This window comes from Anabrus simplex, chromosome 2, assembly GCF_040414725.1.
Source record: "Anabrus simplex isolate iqAnaSimp1 chromosome 2, ASM4041472v1, whole genome shotgun sequence".
NCBI lineage: Eukaryota > Metazoa > Arthropoda > Insecta > Orthoptera > Tettigoniidae > Anabrus > Anabrus simplex.
This window is the reverse complement of record NC_090266.1, coordinates 39,419,598-39,433,644: the sequence shown is the minus strand read 5'-3', so window position 1 is coordinate 39,433,644 and position 14,047 is coordinate 39,419,598.

The window sequence follows — 14,047 nt, the reverse complement described above, 5'->3', positions numbered from 1 at the left end:
ACTCTCCCTTCCAAGATGCCAGTGAATACTTTGCCTGGTATACTAATCAATGAGATACCTCGATAGTTGTTGCAATTCTTCCTGTTTCCTTGCTTATAGATAGGTGGTATTACTGCTTTTGTCCAATCTGAAGGTACCTAACCAACATTCCATGCTAATTTTACTACTCTATGAAGCCATTTCATCCCTGCATTCCCACTATACTTCACAATTTCAAGTCTAATTTCATCTATCCCTGCTGCTTTATTACACTGAAGTTTAATTAATATCCTTTTCACTTCCTCAAGCGTAATTTCACCAACATCATTTTCCTCCCCTCCATGAGCTTGGCTGTTGGCAACACCATCAGGATGATTTCCTTTTACGTTAGGAAGATGTTCAAAATATTACCTCCACCTCTCCAGTGATTCCCTGGGATCTATTATGAGTTCACCTGAATTACTCAAAACACTGTTCATTTCATTTTTCCCTCCCTTCGTAAGTTTCTGTATTACTGTCCAGAAAGGTTTCCCTGCTGCTTGACCTAGCTTTTCCAGGTTATTACCAAAATCTTCCCATGACTTCTTTTTGGAATCAACAACTATTTGTTTCGCTCTGTTTCTTCCATCTGCGTACAACTCCCTGTCTGCCTCGGTCCTTGTTTGGAGCCATTTCTGATAAGCCTTCTTTTTACGTTTACAAGCTGCTTTCACATCATCATTCCACCAAGTTTTTCGCCTCTTCCCACCTTTACACACAGTTGTTCCCGGTTAATCCCTTGCTGTTTCTACTACAGCAAACCTGTATGCCACCCATTCTCCTTCTATATCCTGAACCTGATTACTGTCTACTATTCGAAAATTCTCACTAATCATATCCAGGTACTTCTGTCTAATTTCCTCGTTCTGGAGATTATCTACTCTTATTCGTCTGCAGACAGATTTCACTTTCTCCACCCTGGGCCTAGATATACTTAGCTCACTACAGATCAGATAGTGGCCTGTATCATCAAAAAATCCCCGGAATACTCGTACATTCCTAACAGATTTCCTAAATTCGAAGTCAGTTAATATATAGTCTATTATGGATTTGGTATCCCTAGCCTCCCATGTGTAGCAGTGAATAGCCTTATGCTTGAAGAATATATTCGTAACAGTTAAACCCATACTAACACACAAGTCCAGCAAACGCTTCCCATTCCAATAGATATAATGGAGAGTTCTGCGGCCTCCACCTCCACTGGCCCTCCTCAGCGGCCTCCTCCGCCACCTCCTCCCCACGCTCTCAGAAGACGCCTCCTCCTCCCGCGGGAAATTTAAATTTTGGCGGGATATTTGAATTTTGGGGCGAAATTTGAATTTGTAAACAAAGCCACTTGCTTTTTGATAGCTGTCATCTACAACAACGCATCGCTAACGACAGTGCTGCCATCTTGATGGGACTAAACCTCAGTGCTGCCAACTAAACCTTACTAGCGCGAGATTTGAATTGGTAAACAAAGCCATGTGCTTTTTTGACAGCTGTCATCCGCCATCTTGCATCGCAAACCTCAGTGCTGTACTCTTTAGCTACTTACCTTCTGGAAAGTGGTGGCGGCAATATCCACGTGCTCTTGTTTGGAAACAAACCCAAGTTCGTTTTTGACAGCTGACAGCAACCATCTTTAATCAACAGAGCAACGTGCTGTTCTCTTTAGCTCTCTTGTTTGGAAACAAACCCACGTACTATTTGACAAGCAGCCATCTTTAATCAACAGGGCATCCTGCTGCCCTCTTTAGCTACTTATATTTTAAATGTGGTGGCGGGCAATTTGAAAAATTCTATTTGACATGCAGCCATCTATAGAAAACAGAGCATCGTGCTGCCTACTTTAGCTACTTACCTTTGAAATGTGTTGGAGGTAATTTCCACGTGACAGCACTCATCTCCCATCTTGCATGGCTTACCTTTGCGTTGTACAGATGTCATCCTCCATCTTACATTGCAAGCCTCAGTGCTGCCCTCTTTAGCTACTACCTTTGAAATGTGGTGGCGGATAATTTGAAAAATTCCGTCAGCTGTTATCCGCCATCTTGCATCGCTTACCTCAGTTCTGCCATCTTTACGGTACTATACCTTATCGTGGTGGTGGTGAGAAATTTAAAATCTGCATGATTTTTTACAGCTGTCATCCGCCATCTTTAATCATGAGAGCACCGTGTTGCTGTCTTTACGGCACTGCGGGTAATTTGAAAGAAAATTCCGTCAGCTGTCATCCGCCATCTTTAATCAACAAAGCAATCATTACCTAGATACATTTAACATGTGGTGGCGGCAATTTGAAATTTTATTCAGCTGCCATCTATAATCAACTGAGTACCGTGCTGCTATCGTTTGCTACATACCTGTGAATTGTGGTGGCGGATAATTTGCACAAAAATCCGTTAGCTATCATCATTAAACATTAGTGCATTCGCGAACCTAAGCTCTGATCTACTATCTTGAAGGATACTATCCTTAGTTTACAACAAGATGGCCTTTCCGACGCTAATTAGCGCAAGATGGCGGCGGCTGTTATGGCTACCTCCTCCACCTCCACCTCCTCCTCCTCCCCTACCTCCTCCTCATCCTCTATCAAGGTATAGCTTTATCGAACATGCATCGCGAGGGCAAGAGTTTGCAGCGATAACATCATTGTGCATGTTTAGAATTGTGGATTACAAAAGAAACATAACAAGCCTAGAATCGAACACTGCACTCGATGTTGTTAACTTCAACATGTGATTAGAACAGTAAATCAGATTGAAACATAACCAGACTAGTATCGCACACTGTACTCGATACAACATGTGTTTAGAACATGTCAGGGGATACCTTTGTTCTAAGAAGATCAGATTATAAAAGAAGTGATTAAGGACAGAATCGAACACCGTACTCGATACAACAAATGATCAGAACACCGATTGATGTGTGTAGAAAATGATACAACATGTCTGGGGTATACCTTTGGTCTAAGATTAAAAAAATAATAAGACTAGAATTCTGAACAGCTTGCGTAAGATAGCGAGTGTTATAACCTCCATTTTCTCTTCCTGCTCTGTCAAGGCATAGCTTTATCAAACATACAACGTGATCTTATGCATATCACGTTGCTAACTCGCTCAGTAAACTATATATAACTTCAATGATTTGTCTACTGCAAAAATAAAAAAACACGGTGTGCACATACTGCGTAGCTAACTCGCTCAGTAAACGATATAGCAACATTTGAATGATTTGCCTAGTACGAAAATCAAAAACATACTATGCACATATCGCGTAGGTAACTCGCTCAGTAAACGATATAGCAACACTTCAAATGATTTGCCTTGTCTTGTGCGAAAATCATAAAAACCATACTGCGTAGCTGATTTGATCAGTAAACGATACAGCAACACTTCAAATGATTTACCTTGTCTTGTGCGATTATTAAAAGAACCAAACTGCGTAGCTGACTCGCTTAGTACACTATAGAGCAACATTTCAAATGATTTGCCTTGCCTTGAGCGAAAGAAGAAACCATACCGCGTAGCTAAGTAGCTCACTAAACGATATAGCAACACTTTAAAGGATTTGCCTTGTCTTGTGCGAAATTCGAAAAAGCCATACTGCGTGGCTAATTCGCTCACCGCACTGCTAAGACGCTTAGTAATTGCGAATACACTAGAACTCTAATATACTTTATTTAAAAATAAAAACCATACTGCGTAGCCAACTCGCTCGGTCACTCGCTTAGTGATTGCAAATACATCACAACACGACTAGAACACTGATATTCGCATACACGTTACTCTTCTTTTTCGAAACACACACGGACAGGAATGTTGCGAGATACTGCACCTGACATACTTACATGTTTAAAGAATGGGAGGATGAAAAATCATAAATTATTTGTACGCATGTTGTCTCCTCCAATTTGTAAGAGCAAATGGAAGCGGTACTGTGAGTTTCTGCTTGGTTAGAACGTGAACGGAAGTGGCATGTTATCTCAGCAAAAAAATACGCATGACCTTGTTCCTGCATACACGCAAGTCAGAACAATGATGGATACCGCGTTTTAAATCCTGGCAACTTATGCCGTCAGGAAGGACATCGGGCCAGATCCTTATGTTTTATGTAATTACATGTAGCCAGGAAGAGTGACGATCGCGAAGGAAAGGGCTTGGAGCAGCTAGCTTCCTACTAGCATTCGCTATTTTTAGGGCTGCTGACAGTGGGTGTTCGAACCCCTATCTCTATATTTTATTTAGAGACATGATAGAAGTAGTGAGAATGATTGCGGGTACAAGATGTTGATGGTGATTCACATGTCGGATGGGGACTTAAGCGTTGAGCAGACCCCTTCGACAGGATTAGGCTATGTGTCGTCTCCGGGTTTTACCCTCTCCGCACAATCATAATATTTCATCTTAGGAACTTGCACCAGCTAAATGCTAGAAAGCAATACTAAGGGTATTACCTACACGGTCAAGAAAATGCTATTGCACTGTTATGGATTGTTGAGTTACAGGTGTCTTTTATCATACACATAGTGTCCTTACTGCTTGCTCTTGGTTACTACAGCTGGAAAGCAGTGTACAATTTCAGTCAACGCATGTATTTTTTACCTCGCTCTTACTGACTCTGTAACATACACAGATACTACCTCAAAGGCAGTGTTCTTTTGCTTGGGATTAGTTCCCTACCTAATCGGCTTTACCTGTTATGCGGAACAAGGACCGAACCTGGTATGTTAACAACAAAAGACGTAACCCGGTGCGAGCACATAGCCTACTCCCAAAGCTAGACTAAGAGAAGGCTAGCTGCTTCCTAATCCTAGCCCTGTTTTAGAGCCGGATGCTGTTCCTAACGTAACAGGACCGGGATTAAAAATCTGTTTTACAGCCGGGTGCCCTTCTCGACGCAACAACTAAGATTTTGAATCTCAAGAATCGGTTTTAAAACTAGTTGCCCTTCCTGACGCAAAACTGGGATTTTAAATCGCAAGAATCTCTTTTACAACCGGTTGCCCTTCTTGACGCGAGATTTTAAATCACAAAAATCTGTATTACAGTCGGATGCCCTTCTTGACGCGAGATTTTAAATCGCAAGAACTTGTTTTAGGACTAGTCGCCCTTTCTGACGAAAAACTGGGATTTTAAATAGTAAAAATCAGTTTTACAGTCGGATGTCCTTTCTGACGCAGGATTTTAAATAGCGAGAATCTATTTTACGACTAGTTGCCCTTCCTGACGCTAGGACTAGGATTTACAGCTTTATAAAGTAGCAGGGTTCGAACTACACGGTTGTCAGCTCTGCTAATTTTACCATAAGCAAATGCTGGGGTTGTAAAAGTCACAGCTGCTTCCTTTCTACCTTTCCTGCTCAGCAAGAATCTGTTTTACAGCCGGATGCCCTTCTTAACGCAAGGATCGGGATTAAGAATCTGTTTTACAGTCGGATACGCTACTTGACGCAACAACTAGGATTTTAAATCGCAGTATTTAATGCCTTACTTTACGAAAAAGAGCAGTAGCAAGGAACAGACAGCTAACGCATGTTTTTGTAGTTTTACAGCCGGATGCTCTTCCTAACACAAAGACCGGGATCAAGGATCTGTTTTAGAGCCTTATGCCCTTCTTAACGCAACAACTAAGATTTTAAATCGCAAAAATCTGTTTTAAAGTCGGATGCCCTTCTTGACACTACAACTAAAATTTTATAACGCATGAATCTGTTTTACATCAGGATAGCCTTCCTGACGTGAGAACTAAGATTTTAAATCGCAGTATCTAGCGTCTTACATCGTAAACCATTGTTTTACAGCCGGTTGTACTTCTTAACTTCATAACGTAAGAATTGTGGGTTTACAGCCGGATGCTTTTCTTGACGCAAGAACTAAGATTTTAAATCGCAGTATCTAGCGTCTTACATCATAAACCATTGTGTTATGACCGGTTATCCTTCCTAACGTCAAAGGACCGGGATTTTAAGTCGCAAGAATCTGTTTTACAACCAGATGTCATTCTTAACACGAGAATAGGGGTTTTACAGCTAAATGCTTTTTAAAAATGCAAGAACAAAGATTTTAAATCGCAGTATCTAGTGTCTCACATTACGAACAATTGTTTTACAGCCAGATGCCCTTCTTGATGTGAGGACTAAGATTTTTAATCGCAAGAATTTGTTTTACAGCCTGGTGCTCTTCTTGATGCAAGAAATAAGATTTTAAATTGCAGTATCTTGTGTCTCACATCACAAATAATTGTTTTACGGCTAGATGCCCTACTTGACGCAATATTTGAAATCGCAAGAATCTGTTTTACAGCCGGATGATTTTCTTGACGCAAGAACTAAGGTTTTAAATCGCAGTATCTAGCGTCTTACATCATAAACTATAGTTTTACAGCCACTTGCCTTTCCTAACGTCAAAGAGCCGGGATTTTAAGTCGCAAGAATCTGTTTCACAACTAGATGCCCTTGTTAACGCGAGAATCGGTGTTTTACGTCTGAATGCTTTTTTTAATGCAAGAACTTTTTTTTGCTAGGGGCTTTACGTCGCACCGACACAGATAGGTCTTATGGCGACGATGGGATAGGAAAGGCCTAGGAGTTGGAAGGAAGCGGCCGTGGCCTTAATTAAGGTACAGCCCCAGCATTTGCCTGGTGTGAAAATGGGAAACCACGGAAAACCATTTACAGGGCTGCCGATAGTGGGATTCGAACCTACTATCTCCCGGATGCAAGCTCACAGCCGCGCGCCTCTAAATGCAAGAACTAAGATTATAAATTGCAGTATATAGTGTCCCACATCATAAACATCATAAACCAATCCTCTATTTGCAACTGGTGCTGTGGATCCATTTAGTTCTATACCTCTTATATTTAAATCGTTAGAAACTGAGTATAACCATCGAATTCCATTTCGTTCGCCAAGTTGTTTCCAAGGAGTCCCTCGACTGTCAAATGGGAATGGGACTCCGTTACTCCCATAGGTCCGAGGCTTGCTTAAAATGTTCGGAGCTGGATAAATTCATGAAGCAGGATGCTACCCTACTTACACATAGTCCAAGTGAGGATCTCTCCTCTAACGGGTTATGGACCACCGGTGGATTGTATAGTCCTAGCCGCCTAAGCACAAGCAGGGCCATAACTCAGAATATGTCCGAGATGCCCACTCCCATTCCATAGCAACTGGTATCCCGACTCTCAGGACCAGTTACTAGGCCACTGAGCCGTTGCCCATGGTTCACGAACTAGGACCTGACTACAGTAACCCGCACCATGAACCAATAAATTAACTGAGATTATAATTTATTAATCTTAGGGCTCTATTTTTTATAACGTTGGGCTCCAAAAGATACTCCTACCTTATATATTTTATCATGAATGAATAATTTATGATTTAGGTTCCTTAATAGCTCTTCGATTCTTGCATCTCCAGATCCGACATTTCATTTAATTATTTAAAGGTCAAATCCTCACATAAAAAGTGAGCATAATTTTGATTTCAGTTTAGGTTTCTATAATTTTGTTTTTTTTTCAAATACTTTGGCTTATTCTTTACCTTTCCAGATCTCGTTTGATTGCATTTCTCTATTTAGCTACCAATAGTCTTAACATTAACTGAATTAATAATTAACTATAATCATAACTAAGCATTAATCCTAAATTCAGCCGTATCCGAATCATCACCATGCAAATATGCATAGAATTCAACAAAAAGGAATCATAAGAACATGAAGTACATTGGTACAAAGTATCACACGCGACCATACAATCTCTTCAAGTTTACGGAAATGGATTTATTACTGTATGGGATTTTATTAATATTATTCTTATTATTAGACTACCTCAGACCCTCGCATTCTGTGGAAGACCATGCAGTAATGACGTACACTACTCATGACAATGAATAGCAATAGAATGTGAAGACAAATGACCACATTAAGGTGAACTTTAACCATCACAGCCAATTACCATTACGAATACTTCGGAGAATACATATGCTCAACCTTATGGAATCACTTCTAAACCTTCGCAACACATAAATTTGTTGTTGAGATATCAGATTATTATTTTTATCCCTAAAGACAATAACTATGGCTATGACCATGACTGTCACCAAGACCAACGTATACCATAGCGGTCACTACGCCGTCAATACTCTCCTCATTATAATAAACCATCATACAATTATCACTCACACAAAATTTTATGTCTCAAGAACATTATTAAATCCTCCGTCCTAATCATTATTTTTACTTCCATGATTATTAATCTCATTTACAACATTCCGAAAATATAAACTGCCTGGCTAATAAATGAAAGAGATACATTTTGTATCCAGAATACATCTCAATCTCTATAAATCCTCTAGTTATATGATTGCTTTAAGGTCGGCTACTAAAAATTATTATTACCATCTTGATTATTAACAAGATAAATCATTATTATTATTTTTATGATTATTATTATGGCCTCAATATACCAGTGATAAATATTCGAAGATCTTAAACAATTCACATACACCATCAATGAGTCAATGAAATACAGGCACTACTCTACGAACACCAAAATGAAAAGAATGCAACTGTAACTAACAGCAGAAGTTAACTACTAAAGAATGCAATTTTACAAGGAATCTACAGAAAGAAAGAATATTGTTAAACGGGTACTCATGGTTTCGATGCAGACCAATGCGTCTGGAACGTAGACGTAAATACAGGTCCCTTCTCAATTACGGTGGATCGTACAGGTTCATTGCGCTGGCTCACGCAATCTCGGCCTAGAAGTTCATGATGTCGGCGCAGTCAGAAGGTATGGAGTTGCGGCAATAATCCCTTGAAGTTTCCAAGGAAATTTTCCCTCGTTGATCCATGACGAAAGATTGGGCTCTTGTAGTCGGGCTGAAACTAAAGTTTACATTAGAAATTTGCTCTACATATTTTATTTCACTAATTTGTACACTATCACTCTTAACTGGTGCAACGATGTACAACATTCGCTGTCCTTATTCTCTAATAGTATTGGATAACGTACTGCTTCTAATTCTTGTCGACCTTAGCTTTGGTGTTCTACAGTGAGTGACAGTTCGAGTATTTAACAAAGTGTTGAGCCACACGTCTTTACGCTATTACTCGAAGAAATGTGCACTTCTCGACGGCTAACTCTGGCAAATATATTCCAGAATGAAATAGTTCCCATGAAATCGTAGAATAATTCTCAAATTCAAAGAACAAATACGAACTTATTAGTAATACCCAAGTAAAGTTCGCAAACGAGGTAGAAGGCACTCGAAGTTTCCAGACCAATCACTTCGATCACGTCGCATCTTGACATTTTCTACACAACGTACTAGAATATGCGGCAGTCGGGATCTAACAAGAATACTGTGTTCTCACACTCTTCTAATTCAACTCGACTTCTCTCTTCGACGTTCTCAAAGAAGAACAATGTTCGATCTCTTGACCAGCGAACAAGTAAGGGGATGACGTAATCAACATGTTAGGATTCCTATTGGTTAAACATAATACTAGAATGTTATTCATCCCCTCTTGTAGGGGTACAGATAATTCTAGAATTCTCTCGCCCTCTTCTCAAACTTTCCGCTGTAGGACGTGTTCTCCGCTGTGACGTAACTTAGGTGTCCTTGACCGTTCGACACAGTTCCGTTATTTGGCTCGCAACGGGACGGCATGTCTATCAGCTGATACATGGTCCGTGCGTATGCATGTAAATTGTACACGAAATGAAACAAATCTTCATTTACACATATAAGGTACCATTTGGACGGGTGCAATATATATCACCGACACAGGTAGAAATATGGCGAGGATGGGATAGGAAAGGTTTAGGAGTGGCAAGAAAGCGGTCGTGGCCTTATTTAAGGTACAGCCCCAGCACTTGTCTGGTGTGAAAATAGAAAACCATGGAAATGCATCTCCAAGTCTGCCGACAGTGGGGTTCGAACCCACCAGATCCCAGATGCAAGCTCACAGCTGCGCGCCCCTAACAGTATGGCCAACTCGGTCGGTAACAATCAGTCTAGTCATCTCTCTCTCTCTCTCTCTCTCTCTCTCTCTCTCTAAGGACTTGATAAGTAAACGGTATACCGGGCGAGTTGGCAGTGCGGTTAGGAGCGCGCAGCTGTGTGCTTGTATCCGGGAGAGAGTGGGTTGGAATCCCCCTGCCGGCAGCCATGAAGATGGTTTCCGTGGTTTCCCATTTTCACACCAGGCAAATGCTGGGCTGTACCTTAATTAGGATCACTGCCAATTCCTTCCAACTCCTAGCTCATTCCTACCCATCTTCGCCGTAAGACCTATCTGTGTCTGTGCGACGTAAAGCCGCTACCAAAAGAAAGGAAGCGGGAAAGAGCCAGGAAGAAATTTATTAAAACAAAACTTCCGGATAATTACGAGCAATTCAGCATCTTACGTAACAATATAAAACAAGTCATTAGGAACACTAAAGTGAAGTAAACGTACAACATATTCGGTAATTGTAAGAACACCTCAGTCTCTTGGCGTACTGCGAAATCACGTGGGATTGGAGTCAGTCATTCTCTAGATAGCCAGATGCCTCTAACTCCATCTGAGTTAAGTGGATTTCATATGGCATCAGTCTCTAACTCCTACTCTCCGAAAGTATCAGAGACTGACAAATATTATAGGTTTCACACCCCAAGTAACAAAGATAAATTCTATTTCATGTACGTACACCCTTCACAGGTAGACAAAGCAATCAGAACAATTCGAACTGAAGCTAAAGGTGTAGTCTAGATAATATTTCAATATCCATGCTTTCTACCGGCAGTGAGACATTTCTTCCTGTCCTTGTGCATTTAATTAACTTTGCTCTACAGAGCTCTCAGAATCGGAGCGTGCCAAAGTACTACCTGTGCCCAAAAAGAAAATACCAACAGTCTGTAGTGATGTTAGGCCTATCGACATCCTCTCTGTAGTTATTAAGGCGATACAGTCCGGCTCCATAGCTAAATGGTTAGCGTGTTGGCCTTTGGCCACAGGGGTCCCGGGTTCGATTCCCGGCAGGGTCGGTAATTTTAACCATCATTGGTTAATTTATCTAGCACTTGGGCTGGGTGTATGTGTTGTCTTCATCATCATTTCATCCTCATCACGACGCGTAGGTCGCCTACCGGCGTCAAATCGAAAGATCTGCACCTGGCGAGCAGAACATGTCCTCGGACACTCCCGGCACTAAAAGCCATACGCAATTTCATTTCATTTCATTTCAAGGCAATACAAAATTGTTCATGAGCATATTTGTGAGTATCTGTCTAAATAAGTTACCACATCCTATATCACCACCAATCTGGCTTCAAGAAGTGCAATATTACTACTACTACTCTGATGAAGGTTGCAGATGACATACTCGTGGCCAGCGATAAGAGACAGGTTACTATCCTATGTCTCTTTGATTTCTCTAAGGCATTTGACTCTGTTAATCATGAGTTGCTTCTTGCTAAACTGAAGTCAATTAGCTTCCCTCAGAGTGCCCTGTCATGGTTTGAATGGTATCTGTCACATAGATCAGAAAGAGCCACGTTTGTTGAAGGACGATCCTCTAGCTAGGAAATAGTAAATTATGCTTTTCTATTTATATTGACGACATCCCTAAAGTATTTCAAAGCAGTACCTTTCACATGTATTCTGAAGACTTACAAGCGTAAATCCACTTTAGTCCCACTAACGCAACTTCTTGTATAATGCATTTTAATCATGACATCTCCCGGTTGATAGCATGAAATGCAAATCGTAACCTCCAATTAAATGTGGCTAGGACCAAGCTTATTTGCATAGGTTACATAAAACTCCTAAAAGCTCGTGATCTCAAATCCCTCCCAGCAATAAAATTTCTAGATACAGATATCAATTATAGTGACAAGGTTAACAATCTTCTAATTTTGGACAGAACCTTATCCTGCTCTGATCATTCGTCAAATATGATACGAAAAGTTGTGTCATCCATGCATACTTTAAAACGTAATGTGTAATGTACGCCACTCTTCTTGCGAACGCTACTTGTTCTACGTCTATATTCCCAATCATTGACTATGGTTCAGTCGTATACAACGACTTACCTGAAATATTAAACATAAACCTACAGAGGGTATAAAGCGCATGTGGTTGTTACGTGACAAAAAGCATGCGTAATGAATACATAACCCCCTATTACACAGAGCTGCAATGGTTGAACACCATGAACGTCGGAAAATCTCAGTAGATGTTTCTACGCACAAAATACTCAAACTGAAGACCCCATTTTACCTTTACAATTCATGTAAACCTATGGAATCGGTACATAACAGAGATAGTAGGTTTACAAATGTACACCTCCAATTCCCCTCCATAGTAGGACTAAATTTAATAAATCCTTTGTTTGCACTGCATTATGTGTCTTTAAGGTCTTTAATATTCACCTTTTCACAAATAACACTAACTGTACTCAACTAAACCAGTCCATATTTCTGGACAAGTACGCAAGGGGCTGAGGGTCTGACAATCAGAAATATGTATATTCCTTAGAAAATTGTTACTCTGTTTTAGCTTTAGATTCATTTGATTCTTGTAGTCTATAATAATATATAGGCGTATTGATTTAATTTATTACTTATTATATAATGAATGTTTTAATTTTACTTGGGTTTGGTATCTGTATTTTAATTCTTTTAAGTTTAATATTTAATTTTGTAACATTATAAATATGTAGTTAGTGTGTTCACAAACCTATGTTACATTATATGAAGACGCTCCATAAAGCGGCTTTTGACGCTCATATGCATTAAATTTTCAATACATTTAAAATTCTCTCTGTTCTCAATGCTCAGTTACAGCAGTTATTCGGTCTATCACTTACGAGCTAAATCAATACACCATATAAACTTCACAACTGTCACTGTTCGCAGCCATACACTTCACAGTCTCACATCGCTCAGATGCGCTGTTCCGCCTTCACCGTCAGCTCTCGTCGACATCGTAGCAGACTGATCCAGTATTCCTCAGCAGTACACTCCTCTTCACATCACTGCCTCACTAGCTGGAGCACTAACAGAACTGAACTCCACAGAACCGTCACAACCCAGACTGGCCTTTCTTTTATAGGCAAGCCTGTTCTTCCCAATTCTTCGAACGAGGAGGATCTCTGGATATCTCTTGAAAGCGAAGGCCCTGTCTACACCTTTTGGCTCTTTCTTATACCGCCGGAAGGTACTGATGAAGGGGAGTAGTGGATTGGCCATGGCGTGCCCGAATCGTCTCTGACTGTTTGCCTGAAGCGGCGAGAGGGCGGGGCCGTAACACAGCGATATGACACGTCTTTCGAGCCGAGCTAGATTGCTCCTCCAAACGTCGCATATTAAAACAGTGGACAACGTAGCAATAATTTGAAATATGTTGTTGTTTGAGTCATCAGTCCATTGACTGGTTTGATGCAACCCACCCTACCCTGTGCTAAAGTTTTCTTTCCCCCATAACTTTTGCCTCCTACATCTGCTCTAATCTGCTTGTAATATTCATACTTTGGTCTACCCCTACCGTTCTTACTACCTACACTTCCCTCAAAAACCAACTGCACAAGTACTGTGTGTCTTAAGATATGTCCTATCATTCTATCTCTTCTTCCCGTCAAATTTAGCCACAACGAGCTCCTCTTACCAATTCGATTCAGTATCTCTTCATTCGTGATTCGATCTATCCATCTCACCTTCAGCATTCTTCTGTAACACCAGATTTCCAAAGTTTCTATTCTCTTTCTTTCTGAGTTATTGTCCATGTATCACTTCTATACAATGCCGCGCTCCAAACGAAAGTCTTCAGAAACATGTTTCCAATTCCTATGCCAATATTCGCAGTCAGAAAATTTCTTTTGTTATAAAAGGTCTTCCTTCCTTGTGCTAGCCTGCATTTTCTGCCCTCCTTACTTCTGACATCGTTAGTTATTTTACTACACAAGTAACAATATTCATCCACCATTTCCTAATCAAACATTTCCTGCATCACCCGACTTCATTCGACTGCATTCCATTACTTTTCTTTTGGATTTATTT